Below are 18,197 nucleotides of genomic sequence, written 5' to 3'. Positions count from 1 at the left end.
TCGATCCCGGGACTCCAGGATCATGACCTGAGCCAAAGGCAGTCGCTTAACCAACTGAGCCACCCAGGCGCCCCTAGAGCTTCCATTTTTTAATGCATCTCAGTAATACCCTTTTTTGTTTCAACCTGATTATAGTTCTTTTATTTCTCCAGATTAGATTTTAGTTCTTTTATTTCTCCAGAAAAGGATTTTCTAGTGTCTTCTATGCTTTTTTTAAGCCCAGCTAGTGTCTTTATAATCATTATTCTGAATTCTAGCTCCGAAATCTTAATTATATCCCTCTGGCAGTAAGTACTGCCTCTTGCTTTGTTTTTATTCTGGGGTGAGTTTTTCCATCTTCTCATTTTGTCCAGAGAAGAATAGATGAATGAGAAAACAAAATACAGAAATATCAACCATGACTCCAACTAAATACACCCTAAACAAATCAGAAAAGATCAGAAACCAAAAAAGGGAAAAATGGGGGGGGGGGGAAGGAGAGAGAATGTAATTAAAAGGTGGACAGAACAGAATAATACACTAGGTTTTGTGTGTATCTTGGTCTGTTAGAAAAAACAGATACCAAAATTGTAAAGAAAGAAAAACTTATATATGTACAAAAATAAAAATTGAATACAATGAAAGGAAGCCAAAAATGAAGAATATATATATATATTTATATATAAATATATAAAATATATTTGTGGTCACCAGACCATGCTGCAGTTCGTAGTTTATGGAAATACCAAGCTGAAAACCCACTCCTGGGCTTGCTGTTTGCAGCCAGCTTCCCTGCTACAGTGCTTGGGAACTCTGCAACATTCAGACACACCCATTCTTACTGTGACCCCAGGGATTCTGAGACCACAGTGTTCCACCCCATTTTCTGCCCTGCTTAGTAACTTGAGTGCCTTTCAGGCAGGGACATCACCCACTGGAGCAGATTTCTAAATGTTCAGATTTTACACTCCACTGCTGTATCACTTTCCAACAGCCAATTTACAGAGGCTCCCTCCACCCCCCCACGATTTATCTTCTGATGTATCCCCTCAGGTTCACTTTTTTGCAACTCCTACCTAGCAAAAAGTGGTCCCTTTTCTATTTGTAGAATCTCAGCTATTATTTTCTTAGATATCCCATTGAGTTCACAGGTGTTCAGAATGATGTGAAAGCTATCTAGCTGAATTCCAGGGACCAGAAGAAACTAGGATCCCCTACTCCTCTGCCATCTTCCTCCTCCTTCTCCTACTTCCGTTTTTCTTTAAGAGTAATAACTGAATTCCTAATTAACAAAATTTAGTTACTAACTGTCTTTGTTTGGGCTGATATAACAAACTACAATAGACTAAGTGACTTGTAAACAATAAAAATTTATTTCTCACAGATCTGGAGGCTGGAAGCTTGAGATCAGGGTACCAACATGGTAGGGTTTTGGTAAGGACCCTCTGAAGGCTGTAAGCAGCCAATTTTTCATTGTATCCTCCATTACAGAGAGCAGAGAGGAAAGCAAGCTTTATTACTCTTAAAAGGGCACTAATCTTATTCATGAGAGCTTCACCCTCATGACCACATATAATCCAAATTTCCTGCCAAAGGCCCCACCTTCTAATACACATTGTGGCATAAGTTTCAGCATATGAATTGAGGGGGAGGAGCAACACAAACATTTACCTCATTAACACCATCCAATCATTGAGAAGGGTAAAGTACTTACATCAGCAGTAATCAAGGCTAAGATGCATTGAAGCTCTATGGCAATAATACTTTGGTAACAGCTCTGCTGCTTATATGGTTACATGAGAATTACTTAACCCTAGGATTCTTGACTGGGTTTACCAGGTTCCCTGAGTCTAATGATACTGAAATAAAGGGAGATTTTATGATGCTTTTTATGGTTCATTCTGATGGGGTGGTGGGGATTATCTCAGGTAACCTAGAACAATTCTCAAACTGATCAAAATTTTTTAGTATCAGTGACAGAAGTTGTCTTAAAAATACTATCTTTTTTTTTAGTTCGTTGCCTATGTGTTGTTTTTATCATTTGTACGTATTATGCTAGAGCTACACTAATTTCTAACAGAGATAGATTTATCTTTTGTGCTATTAGAATTAATGTTTAATGTCAAGAGTAAACTTCCTGGGCTCATATACCTTTTTACCATAATAGTAAAATCAATCAGGAGCATTATCTGCTATGTATGGCTGATTTAATCATGAGACCATGATTTTATAACATTCAAATTCTGGAGGCAACATTTGTCCTGAATGCATAATTTTTCTCCCATTTATAGACTTTTACACAAAGAGGTTTATAAGTAATATTTTAAATGTTTTAAAGTATCTGTAATTATAAGGAAGGAAATAATAAAGAATAGAGCAGAAATAAATGATAAAGAAACTAAAAAAACAAAAACAAAAACAATAGAACAGACCAACAAAACCAGGAGCTGGTTCTTTGAAAAGATCAATAAGATTGATAAACCTCTAGCAAAACTCATTAAAAAAAAAAGATAGGGGACATAAATAAACAAAATTACTAATGAAAGAGGAGAAATAACAACCAACACCACAGAAATACATACAATTGTAACAGAATATTATGAAAACCTATATGACAACAAATTGGACTACTTAAAGAAATGGATATACTCCCAGAAACATATAACCTACCAAAGCTAAAGCAGGAAGAAATAGAAACTTGAACAGACCAATCACAAGCAATGAAATTGAATCAGTAATAAAAAACTCCCAACAAACCAAAGTCCAGGACCAGACAGTTTCACAGGTGAATTCTACTAAACATTTAAAGAATCGTTAATACCTATTCTTCTTAAAATATTCCAAAAAATTCAAGAGAAGGGAAAACTTCCAAATTGATTCTATGAAACCAGTATTACCCTGATACCAAAACCAGATAAAAATATCACAAAAAAGATCTATAGGATAATATCTCTTATGAATATACATGCAAAAATCTTCATCAAAATATTAGCAAACCAAATCCAACAATATATTAAAGAAATCATATACCACGATCAAGTGGCATTTATTCCTGGGATATAAGGGTGGTTCAATGTTGACAAACCAATCAACATGATACACCCCATCACTAAGAGAAAGGATATAAACCGGATGATCATTTCAGTAGATAAAGAAAAAGCACTTGACAAAGTACTACATCCATTCATGATAAAAAATGCAGTAAACCCGCAGCAAACATCATACTCAATGATGAAAAGCTGAGAACTTTTCCCCCTAAGGTCAGGAACAAGACAAGGATGTCCAATTTCACCACTTTTATTCAACATAATACTGAAAGTCCCAGCTGCAGCAATTAGAAAACATGAAGAAATAAAATGCATCAAAATTAGCAAAGGAGAAGTAAAACTCTCACAATTTGCAGATGACATGATTCTCTATATAGAAAATCCTAAAGACTCCACCAAAAAACTGGAACTGATAAATGAATTCAGTAAAATCACAGGATACAAAATCAGTGTACAGAAATCTGTTCCATTCCTATACACTAATAATGAAGCAGCAAAAGTAAAATTAAGAAAACAATCCTATTTATAATTGCACCAAAAATACTTAAATATCTAAGAATAAACCTAACCTGAGGTGAAAGACCTATACTTTAAAAAACTGATGAAATAAGTTCAAGATGACACAAAAAAGGGAAAGATAATTCCATGCCCCTGGATCAGAAGAACAAATATTGTTAAAATGTCTATACTACACAAAGCAATCTACACATTTAATGCAATCCTTATCAAAATACAAATCGTGGGTTGGAGTCCAAGATGGCAGAGGAATAGGAGACCTTAGTTTTGTCTGGTCCCTGGAATTCAGTTAGGTATCATTCTGAACACATGTGAACTCAACTAGTGATCTAAGAAAAGAATTGCTGCAATTTTACGAATAGAAAAGTGACCACTTTCTACAAGGTAGGAGGTGCAGAGAAGTGAATCTGAGGTGATATATCAGAAGATAAACTGTGGTAAGGAGGAAACCTCTGTAAGCTGGCCACCAGAAAGTGTTTATAGCAGCAGAGTGCAAAATCAGAACCTTTAGAAGCCTGCTCTGGTAAGGGATGTCCCTGCCTGAAAGGTGCTCAGGTGGCAAAGCAGGACAGAATCCTAGGTGGGACAGTGTTGTTCAAGAATCCTGGGGTCACAGAAAGAACAAGGGTACCTGAGTGCTGCAGAGTTCCCAGGAATCGGAGTGAGGAAGCCAGGAGCAATCAGTGAGCCCAGGAGTGGGCTTTCAGCTTGGTGTTGCCATAAACTGAGAACCACAGCATGGTAGGGTGATCACTTTCTAAGCAGAGGCCCAGCAAGTGACAGAACCACAATGAGACCCCCTGCCCTCCCCTGAGAGGAGCAATGTGGGTGTGGGTCACAAGAGTCTGCAGGGTTTGGAGACTCAAAGCAGGGTTGTGTGCCTGAGATAGAAATGTTTGGCCACAAGCTAGGTGAGCAGGAATGCAGTTGGAGATCAGGGAGACAGGAATATTGACTTGTTTTACCTGAGGGCACACTGAGAAGGGGGTGGTGCAAATTTGGCTCCAGGGCTGGAGAGTGGGAGGTCATCATTTTCATTCTCATCCTCTAAAGTGGCAAGGAAAGCCTTCAGGGAACAAAAGCCACATAGATCAATCCAGAGCTCCTTACTTAGCCTGGCCCCCTGGCAAAGGCAGTGCAATTCCAGCCCGGGCAAAGACACCTGAGAATCGGCACAACAGGCCTCTCCCCAAGAAGATCAGCAAGAACATCAGGCTAAGACCAAGTCTACTGATCACACAGAACTGAAAAACTCCAGCACTAGGAGAAAATATTATATAGAATTCATGGGATTTTTTCCTCACGATTCTCTAGTCTTTCAATTTTAATCTTTTTTGTTCCTTTTCAACCAATTTCTTATTTTATCAACTCTTTTATTAAGTCTTTTAATTTTCATTTTTACAGTTACATTCTATCCTTTCAATGTATTTAATTTGATTTTGTATATATATAACTTTATTGTTCTTTACAATTTTGGAACGTAGTTTCTTCTATCAAACCAACAAAAATACACCAAGATATAGTGTATTGCTCTGTTCTGTACACCTGTTTATATTTTATTTTTTTTGTCTTGTAATTCTCATTTTTAAAGATACATTCTATCTTTTCATTGTATTTAATTTCACCTTTGTAATACATAAGTTTTTCATTATTTAAAATTTTGGGATCTAGTTGTCTAACATAGAGACCAAAATACACACAGGTTCTAGTGTATTGCTCTGTTCAGTTCACCTATCTGATTATATTCTTTCTCCCTCTTTTTTTTTTTTTTTCCAGTTTCAGGTCTCTTCTGATTTGTTTTGTCTATATTTTTCTAGGGTCATTGTTGCCATTTTAGTATTTATTCTCTTGTTCATTTATTCTTCTCTGGACACAATGACAAGATGGAAAAAGTCACCACAAAAAAGAGAACAAGAGGCTCTACTGACTGCCAGGGACCTAATAAGTATGGATGTCAGAACTAGAGTTCAGAATAACAATTATAAAGATACTAGCTGGGATTGAAAAAAGCATAGAACACACTAGAGAAGCCTTTTCTGGAGAAATAAAGGAACTAAAATCTAATCAAGTCAAAATCAAAAGGTTATTAATTGGAGGGAGGCAAGATGGCGGGGGAGTAGGGGACTCCGTTTCAACTAGTCCCCTGAATTTTAGCTGGATAGCCATCAAACCATTTTAAACATGCATGATATCAGCCAAAGATGTAAGAATATATATTTGGCTCTCTATAAGCAGAAAAGTGACTGCTTTTTGCAAGTAGGACATGGGGCATCATGAATCTAGGGGGAGATATCAGAAGATAAACAGAAGGGGGATGGAGCCTCTCTAAACCGGCTCCTGGAACATGATATAACATCAGAGCACAAAATTGGAACCTTTAGACATCTGCTCTAGTGAGAGACATCTCTCCCTGAAAGGGACTCTGGAAATGAAAAGGCAGAATTCTAGGTAGGGCATTTTGGTCTTAGGATATGAGAAGCCACAGAGCAAAGGGAGTACTTGGATCAGTACAGTGCCCAAGCAGGGGGGCCAGGAAGCAAGTTATGGTCAGAGAGCCCAGGAAAAGACTTAGCTAGGATCGGCATAAACCATGAGCCAGGCTGGTCAATAATCACTCTTTTCCTGAGCAGCCTGAAAAAGTCTGGAACCTACGACCAACCTGGCAAAAACATGCAGGGTGGTAGCAGCCCAGAGAGGACATTAGAGCTGCATCCAGATATGATCCAGGAGCTTTGGGTACATGTGAGAGGCTGTAGCCACTGGCGGTTTTAGAATCACAAAGGGCAGTGGCACTCCTGGGCCCCTAGGACTACCTCTGAGAGAGTTGCAGTAGGCGTGCACTGCAGGAGGCTGTGGTTTTCAGGGGCACATACAGAAGTGGAGATTGTTTGTCCTGAAGGGTTTATTAAAGAGGGCAGACTGCCATTTTCCTGTTCTGGGCCAGAGGTTTGGGTGCGGTTATTTTTGCTCTGATCCTCTGAAGAGGCATGGAAAGCCTACAGGGAACAAAAGCTACACAGAGGACTGATTTCCACTGAGCCCATCCCCCTGACAGGGGGCAGGAAAATTCAGCAGAAGAAGGGTTACCTGAGAAACAGCATGGCAGTCCCCTCACCTAGAAGACAGTCTGGAAGAACAAGTGAATGACAACCCTATGGATCCCACAAGATTGTAAAATACCAATGCTGGGGAAAATAGTATATTGAGCTCCAGGTGTTGCCTCATAATTTGTTTATTTTTCAGATAAAATTCTCCTTTTCTTTTTTTTTCTTTTTCTTATGCTTTTTCTCTGTTTTTACTTTTTACCTTTTTTCTCATTTCAACTAGATATATATTATACCAACTTATATTTCATAGCGGCTTTTTAACTTGTACTTTTTCACACCTATATTTTTTAATAGATCTATGCTTCATTTTAGTCCTTTTTTTCAATCTATTCATATATATATATATATATATATATATATAACTTATACATATAGTTTTACTTTCCTTGCAATTTTGGGATGTAGTTTCTTCTAACACAGAGACCAAAATTCATCCGGGGAAAACTAGAACATCCTGCTTTGTCAACACTGAGAGATTATAATTCCCCTTCCACTCCCCCCCCCTTTTTTCTATTTTTAATTTTTTTTACTTTTATTCTTGTGTTTCATTTTGGCTTTGTTTTTCAGTGGTGGCATCCAAGCACTCCGGATTTTGCTAGTGTGCATCTTACTTGGTCGTGGTTGATATTTTGGACTCTGAACATTTGCTCAACAATCCTTGACAGAATGACTAGGAAGAGGAATTCTCAACAAAGAAAAAAAAAAAAAAACAGAGACAATGTCTTTTGCCACAGAACTAATGGATATGGATATAAACAAGATGTCAGAGATAGACTTCAGGATAGCAATCATGATTAGTCAATACCTAGGCTTAAAAAAAGCATTAGTGACAACATAGAATCTCTAAGGGCAGAAATGAGATCAAATCAGGCCAAACTTAAAAATGCTATGAATGAGATGCCATCTAAACTGGATATCAAACAGCCAGCATAAATGAGGCAGAAGAGAGAATAAATGACCTAGAAGATAAGCTGATGGAAAGGAAAGTTGAGGAAACCAGAGATATGCAGTTAATATCACATGAAAAAAGGATTGGAGAGATTAATGATGCTATTAAATGTACCAATGATAGAATTATTGGGATCCCTGAGGGGGTGGAGAGAGAGAGAGAAGGCTAGAAGGTATATCTGAGCAAATCATAGCTGAGAACTTCCTTAACCTGGGGAAAGAAACAAGCATTTGTGTCCAAGAGGAAGAGAAGACCCCTCCCCAAATCAATAAAAGTACATCAAAACCCTGACATATAATAGTGAAGCTTGCAAATTTTACAGCTAACAAAACTATCCTGAGAGTAGCTAGGGAGAGGAGGTTCCTTACATATGGAGGGAGGAATATCAAAAGAACATCAGATCTATCCACAGAGACCTGGCAAGCCAGAAAGGACTGGAAAGACATATTCAGGGTACTAAATGAGAAGAACATGCAGCCAAAGATACTTTTATCTAACAAGGTTTTCATCCAGAAGGGATGGAAAAATAAAGACTTTCCAGGGCAAACAGAAACTGAAAGAATATGTGACCACCAAGCCAGCCCTGCAAGAAATATTAAGGGGTATTCTGTAAGTGAAGACAAACCCAAGAGTCATATAGAGCAGAAAAAAAGAAAATCTACCAAAAAAGGGGACTTTGCAGGCAATACAATGGCACTAAATTCATATCTTTCAATAGTTACTATGAATGAAAATGGGCTGAATGCTCCCATGAAAAGACACAGGGTTTCAGATTGGATAGAAAAGCAGGATCCATCTATATGCTGTCTACATGACACTCATTTTGAACCTAAAAACACCTCCAAATTGAAAGTGAGGGGATGGAGAACCATTTATCATGCCAGTGGACCTCAAAAGAAAGCTGGGGTAGCAATTCTCATATCAGACAAATTAGATTTTAAACCAAAGACCACAGTAAGAGATGTAGAGAGACACTATATTATACTTAAAAGGTCTATCCAACAGGAAGATCTAACAGTTGTAAATATGTATGCCCCCAACATGGGAGCAGATAATTATATAAACCAATTTATAAACAAAATAAAGAAACTTATTGATAATAATACATTAAGAGTAGGAGACTTCAACACTCCACTCACAGCAATAGACAGATCATCTAAGCAGAAGATCAACAAAGAAACAAGAGCTTTGAAGGACACAATGGGCCAGATGGACTTTGTAGATATATACAGAACATTCCATCCTAAAACAACAGAATATTCATTCTTCTCGAGTGCACATGAAACTTTCTCCAGAATAGATCCCATACTGGGTCACAAATCAGGTCTCAGCAAGTACCAAAAGATAGAGATTATTCCCTGCATATTTTCAGACCACAATGCTTTGAAACTAGAACTCAACCACATGAAGAAATTTTGAAGGAACTCAAACATTTGGAAGCTAAATAGCATCCTACTAAAGAATGAATGGGTCAACCAGGAAATTAAGATCAACTTGAAGAGTTCATTGAAACTAATGAGAATGAAAACACATCAGTCTAAAACCTATGCAATACTGCAAAGGCAATCCTTAGAGGGAAGTACATAGCCATCCAAGCCTCTCTCAAAAAATTAGAAAAATCACAAATGCACAAGTTAACCTTACACCTAAAGGAGCTGGAGAAAGAATAGGAAATAAAGCCTAAACTAAGCAGGAGAAGAGAAATAATGAAGATTGGAGCAGATATAAATGAAATAGAAACCAGAAAAACAGTAGAACAGATCAATGAAACTAGAAGCGGATTCTTTGAAAGAATTGATAAGATAGATAAACCCTTAGCCAGATTTATCCAAAAGAAAAGGGAAAGGACCCAAATTAATAAAATCATGAATAAAAGGGGAGAGATCATGACTAATACCAAGGAAATAGAAACAAAGGTTAGAAATTAATACCAGCAACAATATGCCAACAAATTAAGCAATCTGGAAGAAATGGATGTATTCCTGGAAACTGATAAACTACCAAGACTGAAACAGGAAGAAATAGACAATCTGAACAGACAAATAACCAGTAAGGAAATTTAAACAGTAATCTGAACCCCCCCAAAAAACAAGAATCCAGGGTCAGATGGCTTCTAGGGGAACTCTACCAAACATATAAAGAAAAAATCATACCTATTCTACTGAAGCTGTTTCAAAAAATAGAAATGTAAGGAAAACTTCCACCTCGCTCTATGAAGCCAGCAATACATGATCCCCAAAACAGAAAGACCCCATCAAAAAGGAGAATTACAGACCAATATCTCTGATGAACATGGATGCAAAAATACTCAACAAGTTCTTAGCCAATAGGATCCACAGTATATTAAAAGGATTATTCACCATGGAAAGGTGGTTTTGATTCCTGGGATGCAAGAGTGGTTCAACATTTGGAAATCAGTGTGATAGAGCTCATTAATAAAAGAAAAGAGAAGAACCATATGATCCTCTCAATTGATGCAGAAAAGGCATTTGACAAAATACAGCATCTTTTCCTGATTAAAACTCTTCAAAGTATAGGGATAGAGGGAACATAACTCAATATCATAAAAGCCATCTATGAAAAGCCCACAGTGAGTATAATTGTCAATGGGGAAAAGCTGCTATTCCCTTAGGGTCAGGAACACAACAACGATGCACACTCTCATCACTATTGTCCAACATATTACTAGAAGTCCTAGCAACAACAATCAGACAACAAAAAGAAATAAAAGATATTCAAATTGGCAAAGAAGTCAAACTCTCTTTCTTCATAGATGACATGATACGTTATGTAGAAAACCCAAAAGACTCCACCCCCAAATTACTAGAAATTATACAGCAATTCAGTAATGTGGCAGGATACAAAATCAATGCACAAAAATCAGTTGCTTTTCTTTACACTAAAAATATAACTGTAGAAAGAGAAATTAGAGAAATGATTCCATTTACAGTAGCACCAAAAAACATAAGATACCTAGGAATAAACCTAACCAAAGAGGTAAAGGATCTATATTCTAGGAACTACAGAACATTTATGAAAGAAATTGAGGAAGACATAAAGAGATGGAAAAACATCCCATGCTCATGGATTGGAAGATTGTGAAATATCCATACTGCCCAGAGCAATCTACACTTTCAATGCAACCCTACCAAAATACCATTGACATTTTTCACAGAGCTGGAACAAACAATCCTAAAATTTGTATGGAACCAGAAAAGACCCTGAATCACCAAGGGAATGTTGAGAAAGAAATCCAAACCTGAGGGCATCACAATGCCTGACTTCAAGCAATACTACAAAGTTGTGATCATCAAGATAGCATGGTATGGCCACAAAAACAGACACATAGACCAATGAAACAGAATAGAGACTCTAGAAATGGACCCTCACCTCTATGGTCAGCTAATTTTTGACAAAGAAGGAAAGAATATCCAATGGAAAAAATAAAAACAGTCAAAATTGGACAGCCACATGCAGAAGAATGAAACTGTACCATACTCTTACACCATACACAAAGATAAATTCAAAATGATGAAAGATCTCAATGTGAGACAGGAATCCATCAAAATCCTTGCAGAGAATATAGGCAGTAACCTCTTCAACATCGGCCACAGCAACTTCTTTCAAGACATGTCTCTAAAGGTAAGGGAAACAAAAACAAAAATGAACTTTTTGGACTTCATCAAGATAAAAAGCTTTTGAACAGCAGAGGAAACAGTCAACAAAACTAAGAGACAACCCACGGAATGGGAGAAGATATTTGCAAATGACATTACTGATAAAGGGCTGGTATTCAAGATCTATAAGGAACTTATCAAACTCAATACCCAAAAAACAAATAATCAAGTCAAGAAATGGGCAGAAGACATGAACCAACATTTCTCCAAAGAAGACATACAAATGGCCAACAGACACATGAAAAAATGCTCAACATCACCAGGCATCAGGGAAATACAAATCAAAACCACAATGACATGCCACCTTACACCAGTTATAAAGGCAAAAATTAACAAAACAAGAAACAGCAAATGTTGGAGAGGATGTGGAGAAAGGGGAACCCTCTTACACTGTTGGTGGGAATGCAAACTTGTACAGCCACTCTAGAAAACAGTATAGAGGTTCCTCAAGATGTTAAAAATAGAGCTATTCTATGACCCAGCCTTTGCACTACTGGGTATTTACCCCAAGATACAGATGTCGTGAAAAGAAGGGGCACATGCATCCTAAAGTTCATAGCAGCAAGATCCACACTAGTCAAACTGTGGAAAGACCTGAGATTCATGAAAGGATAAAGATATGGTTCGTATATACAATGGAATATTACTCAGCCATCAGAAAGAATGAATACCCACCATTTGAATTGACATGGATTGAACTGGAGGGGATTATGCTAAGTGAAATAAATCAATCTGAGAAAGACAATTATCATATGGCTTCACTCATATGTGGAACATAAGGAATAACATGGAGGACCATGGGACATGAAGGAAAACTGAATGGGAAGAAATCAGAGTGTGAGATAAACCATGAGAGACTCTGGACTCTGGGAAACAAACTTAAGGTTACAGAAGGGAGAGGGGTGGTTGGATGGTGCAACCACGTGATGGGTATTAAGGAGGGTATGTACTGTGATGAGCACTTTGTGTTATATGCAACTAATTAATCATTGAACATTACATCAAAAACTAATGATGTACTATATATAGGCTAATTGAACATAATAATAAAAATAAGGTTATTAATCAATCAAAATGGAGGCTCTAACTGCTAGTATATATGAGGCAGAACAGAAAATTAGTGATATGGAAGACAAAATGATGAAGAATAAACAAGTTGAGAAAACGAGAGATGTACAACTAATGGATCATGGGGTGAGATTTTGAGACATAAATGATACCATAAAGTAAAACAAGATTAGGATAACTGGGATCCCAGAGGAAGAGGAATGAGAAAGAGAAGGGCAGAAAGTATATTGGAACAAATTATGGCTTAGAATTTCCCTAATCTGGGGATGGAAATAGGCATTCAAGTCCAGGAGTCACAGAGAACTCCCCTCAAAATCAAGAAAAATAGTTCAACACCTAGACAGATTATAGTGAAACTTGCAAATCTCAGAAACATGAGAAAATCCTGAAAGCGGTTCAATAAAAGAGGTCCTCAACCTACAGTGGTAGAAATCCTGAAAGCAGCTCGAGACAAAAGGTCCTCGATCTACAAAGAGAAACATTAGTCTGGCAGGAGACCTAACCGGCTATATCTGGCTGGGCAGAAAGGACTGACATGACATATTCAGTGTGCAAATTGAAAAAAATTATGCAGCCAAGAATACTTCATCCAGCAAGGCTGTCATTCAAAATAGAAGGAAAGAGGGCGCCTGGGTGGCTCAGTTGGTTAAGCGACTGCCTTTGGCTCAGGTCATGATCCTGGAGTCCCTGGATCAAATCCCGCATCGGGCTCCCTGCTCAGCAAGGAACCTGCTTCTCCCTCTGACCCTCCCCCCTCTCATATGCTCTCTCTCTCGTTCTCTGTCTCAAATAAATAAAAATTCTAAAAAAAATCTAAAAAATAAATAGAAGGAAAGATAACAAGATTCCAGGACAAACAGAAACTAAAAGAATATATGATCACTAAATCAACCTTGCAAGAAACATTAAAGAGGATCCTTTAAGCGAATAGAGAGCTCAAAAGTAACATACACCATAAAGGAACATGGACAATATACAGAAAGAGTGACTTTGCAGGTAATGCAGTGGCATTAAATTCATATCTTTTAATAGTTACTCTGATGTCAATGGGCTAAATGCCCCAATCAAAAGACACAGGATATCACAATGGATTGAAAAAAGTAAGACACATCCATATGCTGTCCTCTAGAGATTCATTTTAGACCCAAAGACGCCTCCAGATTGAAAGTGAGGGAGTGAAAAATTATTTATCATGCTAATGGATATCAAAAGAAAGCTGGGATAGCAATCCTTATATCAGACAAATTAGATTTTAAACCAAAGACTGTACTAAGAGATGAAAAAGGACACTACATCATAATTAAATTGTCTATCCAACAAGATCTAACAATTGTAAATATTTCCCCTTAATATGAGAGCAGCCAATTTTATAAAATAATTAATAGCAAAATTAATGAAACACAATGATAACAGTACAATAATAGTAGGGGACTTTAACACACCACTCAAAGCAGTGGACAGATCATCTAAGCAGATGATCAACAAGGAAACAAGGACTTTGAATGACACACTGGACCAGATGGCCTTCACAGATATATTCAGAGTATTCCATCCTAAACCAACAGAATACACATTCTTCTCGAGTGCACATGGGACATTCTCCAGAACAGATCACATACTGGGTCACAAATCAGGTCTCAACCAGTACCAAAAGATCTGTAACATTCCCTGCATATTTTCAGATCACAATGCTTTGAAACATGAACTCAATCACAATAGGAATTTTGGAAAGGACTCAAATACGTGGAGGTTAAAGAGCATCTCACCAAACAATGCATGGGTAAATCAGGAAATTAAAGAAGAACTATAAACATTCATGGAAACAAATGAAAATGACAACACAACTGTTCAAAACATTTGGGATTCAAGAAAGACAGTCCTAAGAGGGAAGTATATAGCAATATCTGCCTTTCTCAAGAAACAAGAATGGTTCCAAATTCACAGCCTAAGATTATACCTAAAAGAGTTGGAGAAACAAGAGCCAGTAAAACCTAAACCTAGCAGTAGAAGAGAAATAATAAAGAGCAGAAATCAGTGAAATAGGGCATCTGGTTGGCTCAGTAGTTTAAGCGTATACCTTCTGCTCAGGTCATGATCTCAGGGTCCTGGGATTGATCCCCACATTGGAATCCCTACTCAGTGGGCAGTCGGCTTCTCCCTTCCCCTCTGCTCTTCCCCTCCTGCTCCTGCTCTCCCTCTCCCACTCTCTCTCTCTCAAATTAATAAATACAAGCTTTTTAAAAAAGAGAAATCAATGAAATAGAAACCAAAAGAATAGAACACATCAACAAAACTAAGAGCTGGTTCTTTGAAAGAATTAGTGAGATTGATAACCCTTGGCCAGACTTATCAAAAAGAAAAGAGAAGGGCGCCTGGGTGGCTCAGTTGGTTAAGTGACTGCTTTCAGCTCAGGTCATGATCCTGGAGTCCCGGGATAGAGTCCCGCATCGGGCTCCCTGCTCAGTGGGGAGTCTGCTTCTCCCTCTGACCCTCCTACCTCTCGTGCTCTCTGTCTCTCATTCTCTCTCTCGCAAATAAATAAATAAAATCTTAAAAAAAAAAAAAAAGAAAAGAGAAAGGACCCAAATAAGTAAAATCATGAAGGAAGGAGGGGAGGTCACAACCAACACCAAAGAAATACAAACAATTACAAGAACATATGATGAGCAACTATATGCCAACAAATTAAGCAATCTGGAATAAATGGATGCATTCCTAGAGACTTATATACTACCAAAACTGAAACAGGAAGAAATAGAAAATCTGAACAGACCCATAACAAGCAAGGAAATTGAAGCAATAATCAAAAATTTCCCAAAAACAAGATTCTAGGGCCAGATGACTTCCCAAGGGAATTCTACCAAACATTTTAAGAATTATTACCTATTCTTCTGAAGCTGTTTCAAAAAATATAAATGGAAGGAACTTTTCCAAACTCCTTCTATGAGGCCAGCATTACCTTGATCCCAAAGCCAGACAAAGGCCCCACCAAAAAGTAGAATTGCAGACCAATATCTCTGATGAACATGGATGCCAAAATAATTCACAAGATCCTAGGCAATAGGATCCAACAGTACATTAAAAGGATTGCTCATGACAATGAAGTGGGATTTATTCGTAGACTGCAAGTGTGGTTCAACATTGACAAATCAATCAAGTTATAGACTACATTAGTGAAAGAAAAGACAAGAGCCATATGATCATCTTAAAAGATTCAGAAAAAACATTTGAAAAAGTACAGCATCCTTTCTTGAATAAAACTCTTCACAGTGTAGTGATTGGGGGAATATACCTCAATATCATAAAAGCCATATAATAAAAGGTCACAGCCAGTATCATTCTCAACAGGGAAAAATTGAGAGCTTTTCTTCCAAGGTCAGGAATGTCCATTCTTACCACTGTTGTTCAATACCGTATTGGAAGTCTTAGCCTCAGCAATCAGACAACAACAAAAAGGCATCCAAATTGGCAAAGAATTCAAACTCTCACTCTTCACAGATGACATGATACTCTATGTGGAAAACCCAAAAGACTCCACCCCAAAATTGCTAGTACTCATACAGGAATTCAGCAACGTGCCAGGACATAAAATTAGTGCACACAAATCAGTTGCATTTCTATACACTAACAATGAGGCAGAACAAAGATAAATTAAGGAATCAATCTCATTTACAACTGAACCAAAAACTCATAGGATACCTAGGGATAAACCTAACTAAAGAGGTAAAAGATCTGTACTCTGAAAACTATAGAATTCTTATTAAAAAATTGAGGAAGACACAAAGAGATGGAAAAACATTCCATGCTCATGTATTGGAAGAAAAAATACTCTTAAAATGTCGGTGCTACCCAAAGCAATCTACATATTCAGTGCAATCCTAATCAAAATACCATCAACATTTTTCACAGAGCTAGAACAAACAATCCTAAAATTTGTATGGAAGCAGAAAAGACCCCAAATACCCAGGGGAATGTTGAAAAAGAAAACTAAAGCTTGAGTTATCACATGTCTGGACCTCAAGCTCTATTACAAAGCTGCAATCATCAAGGCAGCATGGTATTAGCACAAAAACAGACACATAGATCAATGGAACAGAATAAAGAACCCAGAAATGGACCCTCAACTCTATGGTCAACTAATCTTTGACAAATCAGTAAAGAATATCCCATGGAAAATACACAGTCTTTTCAGCAAATGGTGTTGGGAAAATTGGACAGCCCTCCTGAAAAATGAAACTGGACCATTTCCTTACACCACACACAAAAATAGACTCAAAATGGATGAAAGACCTATATGTGAGGCAGAAATCCATCAAAATCCTAGAGATGAACACAAGCAGCAACCTCTGTGACCTCTGTTACAGCAACTTCTTGCTGTACATGTCTCCAAAGTTGAGAGATATAAAGGCAAAAAGAACTATTGGGACTTCATCAAGATAAAGAGCTTTTGCCTGGCAAAGGTAGCAATTGACAAACCCAAGAGGCAACCAACAGAATGGGAGAAGATATTTGCAAATATCTTATCAGATAAAGGGCTATTATCCAAAATCTATAAGAACTTATCAAGCTCAACACTGAAAAACAAATAATCCAGTCAAGAAATGGGCAGAAATCATGAAGAGACATTTCTTCAAAGAAGGCATCCATATGGCTAGCAGACACATGAAAAAATGTTCAACATCACCAGGCATCAGTGAAATACAAATAGAAACCTCAGTGAGCTACCACCTTATTCTTGTCAGAATGGCTAAAATTAACAAGTCAGGAAATGACAGATGTTGGCGAGGATGCAGAGATTACACTGTTGGTGGGAATGCAAGCTGGTGTAGCCACTCTGGAAAACAGCATGGAGGTTCCTCAAAAAGTTGAAAATAGAGCTACCTGCAACCCAGCAATTGCACTACTAAGTATTTAGCCCAAAGGTACAAATGTAGTGACCTGAAGAGGGACCTGCACCCCAATGTTTACAGCAGCAATATCCACAATAACCAAACTATGAAAAGAGCCAGATATCCATTGACAGGTGAATGGATAAAGAAGATGTGTGTGTGTGTGTGTGTAATGGAATATTACTCACCCATCAGAAAGAATTAAACCTTGCCATTTGCAATGATGTGGATGGAACTAGAATGTATTATGCTAAGTGAAATATGTCAATCAGAGAAAGACAATTATCATATGATCTCACTCATGTGGAATTTAAGTAACAAAACAGAGGCTCATAGAGGAAGGGAGGGAAAAATAAAACAAGATGAAATCAGAGAGGGAGAGAAACCATAAGAGACTCTCAATCATTGGAAACAAATTGTGTGTTACTGGAGGGGAGGGTCATGAGGTGATGGGCAACTGGGTGATGGACATTAAGGAGAGTATGTGATGTAATGAGCACTGGGTGGTATATAAGACTGATGAATCACTAAACTCTACCTCTGAAACTAATAATACACTATATGTTAATAAATTGAATTTAAATAAAAAAATAAACATATCAATAGCATTTTTCACAGAAGGAGAACAAAAAATATTAACATTTGTATGGAACCACAGAAGATCCTGAAGAGCCAAATCAATCTTGAAAAAGAAAAACAAAACTGGAAGCATCACAAGTCCAGACTTCAAGTTATATTACAAAGTGGTAGTAATAAAACAGAGGGTAATGGCATAAAAATAGACACATAGATCAATGAAATAGAACAGAAAATCCAAAAATAAGCCCTCAATTATATCGTCAATCTTCTACAAGAAGGAATGAATAGACAATGGGAAAAAGACAGTCTCCACAACAAATGGTGTTGGGAAAACTCGACAGTCACATGCAAAAGAATGAAAGTGGGCCACTTTCTTTCAACATACA

The sequence above is a fragment of the Mirounga angustirostris genome, unplaced genomic scaffold, assembly GCF_029215605.1.
Source record: "Mirounga angustirostris isolate CCGP_5_RB_7025 unplaced genomic scaffold, mMirAng1.0.hap1 SCAF_11, whole genome shotgun sequence".
Classification (NCBI taxonomy): Eukaryota; Metazoa; Chordata; class Mammalia; order Carnivora; family Phocidae; genus Mirounga; species Mirounga angustirostris.
Note: the sequence above shows the minus strand (reverse complement) of the source record.